Source organism: Camelus ferus, chromosome 14 (genome assembly GCF_009834535.1).
Source record: "Camelus ferus isolate YT-003-E chromosome 14, BCGSAC_Cfer_1.0, whole genome shotgun sequence".
NCBI lineage: Eukaryota > Metazoa > Chordata > Mammalia > Artiodactyla > Camelidae > Camelus > Camelus ferus.
In genome coordinates, this window is record NC_045709.1 from 24,814,548 (window position 1) to 24,818,116 (window position 3,569).

A 3,569-nucleotide genomic window follows, 5' to 3' on the forward strand; every position below is an offset into this window, starting at 1 on the left:
CTCTCCTCCTCCCCCTTCCCCCTCCTTCTCCACATCTCCCCACCCCCCTCCTCCCTCCCTCAGCCTCTTTCTCTTCTGTCTTGGAGTTTGGTAATAATTTGGACACTCCAGATATTTTTATTTGTGGCTTCAGTGGCAGAGTCTCATCGGGTTTTCTTGATGGACTGGAAAATCAGCTACAGAAAGCTCCAGCTGCTCTAGGCCTTTCCACTCTCCCTGGCTTTTACCTGGTTGGGGTGGTTTCTGTGGGACAAATGAAGTGATGGTGGGTTAACCACTGAGTCGCCGTCACTGTCAAAGTCATGTGCACAGTGCTGGAGATGACATGAGCAGAGGGACTGGTGAATGACAAGACAGCAGTATCATTTTCATTGCAGAGCCCACGTCTTCATTACATCACAGTGTCCACTACAGGAAACCTTGGTGCAGAACTAGTGTCTGGGAACTCACGGCTCAGCTGTGTGTAAGAAGTGGGCATCTTAGGAAGCGCCACGTTCCCCATGTCAGCATGATTCTGTGGCTGTCAGTCTGAAAGAGAATCAGCCGAGCTTAAGCTGCATCAGACTTGGGAAAAATAAGATGTGGATAAACTACAGCAGGACTCTCTCTGCCCTGCTGTGGGCGGCGGAGCCACAGCGTGCTTCTAGGGATCTTCAGAAGTGTGGCGGAAGACTCTGCAGGTTGATAAACTTGCTGATGTGCTGACAGTTAAAAAGCTATTGAGTTTTTCAAAGAACTAATTTAGTTTAGCTCAGAATTTCTCATGGGTATTAACTTCAGAAAACTATACGCAACAAGGTCCCACTGTGCAGCACAGGGAACTGTGTTCAATTTCTTGTAATAACGCACAAAGGAGAAAGAATCTGAAAAGAAAATATATATGTGTATGTACATGTGTAACTGGCTCTCTTTGCTGTACCCCTGAAACTAACATTGTAAATCAACACTTCAGTAAAAATTTTTTAAAAGAAAACTATGTGCGTACAGTAGAAGATAGACGTAAAAATTACTACATAAAATACAGTAGCCCTTCGAGGTAACAGGCTTCATTAAGACTTCTGGGCCTATGAAACCTACACACCATATTCAGAGGATTCTGTTAAAACAATTCACTTTCTTTACCCAGTTACGGTCATTGATCAAGCCCGATGTCCAGCAGATGCTCCGTGAAGATGGGTCACTAGTGATGGAAAATGGCCTGATGTTTGTGAGTGACTCCCCAGCTGTGGGGCTGGTCTACATGACTCGTGTCTTCCTTTTCCTGTAGCCAGTTGGCCACTCGCTGAGAGGTTTCTGACGATGCTCTGTGTCCTGCAGGGGGCTGGGGGCAGCTGGGAGGCAGCTCGTACAGTTTGCTGGCACTCGTGTGGACAGACCATGGACAAGGGGCAAAGTAGGAACTGGGCTGTATAAATGCACACACCCCTGGGCTGTGTACTGACCCTCCACCCCGGCTGACTCTCACTGCCCAGCCACTCAGTCAGTGTTTGCTGTCTGAGTGGACTTGATGGTGGGCCTGGAATAATCAGACTTGCCCCCAAAAACAGAAAGGTCCCATCAGCTGGGTGGTCTGCCTCCCAAGCACCCACCTACCCACTCACCCAGGTTCAAACCAAGTTTCAGTTCCTAACATGTTCTCAACCAGATCCAACCAGAAAAGTCAGTTAGCCAGTAGCTCCTTGGAATTGGTCCTGAGGAAATAATACGCAAGGCTGACAAGGGTTTCTACACATCAAAGAATTACCATTAAAGTGGATGACTGGAAGGTCGGAGTTTAATCATTAGTAAGAGACAATGTTAGCTTCCTCTGGTGTCTTTTTCTGTCCAAGACCCAATCCATGATACCACTTTGCATTTTGTGAACTTTTGGGTAGAGAGTTTTTTAATATTGGGCTGGGTTTGAATGTTTAGTATCACACAGTTTCTTTTTATGCTCTGCAGAAAATAAACACCAAAGCCTGTTCTTGATTGGATTACTCATGTGATACCTGTGTGTTCAGATCAGCCTTAATCAGTGTGTTGGCCCAATATTGACCTAGGAATTGAGTTTATTAGTAATGCCCTGAACTGTTACCGAGGGACGCCATGACTACGCACAGTCGTTGCACAGGACTTGTATGGTACATGCCATATTGGGCATTCGTGACTTGAAACATTCACAATCCCAGTCACGCATCCTGTGGCTCTCGCTTTGGCATTTCTGTCCCTCTGCCCTCCCACTGGAGCAGTGAGATACACGCAGCACAGGCTCCCTCTCCTTTCTCAGGACAGAGTAGTTTAAAAACCATCTCAATACCTCAAACTCATTCACTCTTGGAGGGAAATGAGCTCACAGATATTTGTTCTCAGAAATAATTGTGTGACCCAGCGGCCTCTGATGAGCACGGGTCACTGGAGAAGCTGCGTACCTCCGTGCAGTGACAGGCGTGGGCTGCTTTCCCAACGCCGAGAACACCTGAAATCCTGGGCATTGTCACTTACGCGTCTGGGAGTGGACACAGGGATCGGGAGTCTGGAGGACATGGCCAAAGAAACCAGGGTCCTGGGCCAGCACACAGGGCTCTTCCTGGGGACACTCGTGGTCCTGAAAAGTGGGGATCTCTGCGAGAGAGAGACACGTGGGGAGCCTAGCGGGAGACAAGGGCTGCACCATCAGGAGAGGTGTGAATCAGAAACAATCTCTGGGAGCAATGGCAGGTTACTGTAGAACAGAGGAGGATGCGGGAGCTCCTGCAGCTCCGCTCAGCCAGCCTGGCTGCCAGTTACCCGCAAACCGTGAGACTGGCTGTGTGGCCCTGGGCTGGCGGCGTCCCAGGATGCAGAGGAAAGGTGATGGCTCTCCTCCAAGGCCTCAGATTCTCCCAGTGTCTCCAGGGCACGAGCTTCCTGCAAAGTGAATGACAGCAGTAGAACCACCAGAAACCCCAGAACAGACTCCCAGGGACTCTCCTTCCCACTGAAGTCATGGGACACATTAAGGACAATGAGGCTTACTATGTTTTAAGGGGGAAAAAGATGAAATTGGAAACATCTGCAGGGTACAGGAAACCACAAAAGTTTTCAGTACAGGAGGAACATTTACAAAATTTGCAAACTTTGACCACACGCTGAGCTGTAAAGAAGTCTCCACAAGTTTTGAAGGACCGTGACCGTACAGACAGTGCTGGCGAGGGCACTGAGCTAAGGATGAACAAAGACACCCAAGAGCCCCACGTGTCTGGGGTGAGGGGATGAGGCTCTGAGGTCAGCAGCAAGACAGAGCTGCTCCTGTGACCTTCAGGTGCGCTTTTAGGGTACATTGGACGTCTTTGTCGGTTTGTTCTGAACACAAGGAATTTTAGTTGCCGGTAATTAGTGATGGTGGAGTTATCTGTAGCCTCAGTTACTCAGTCACTTCTCAAGAATGTTAGTCCTGAAAAGATTCACTTAGGCCTATTAATCCTCCTCTGGAGATGTTCTTAGGGAATTAATCCAGAAGAAAGGAGAGCTGTATACACAAATGATGACCTTCAGTGTTGCTGACTTCACAGCTAGTGGAGGGGCACACCTGCGGCGTCCTCTGCAGGTGA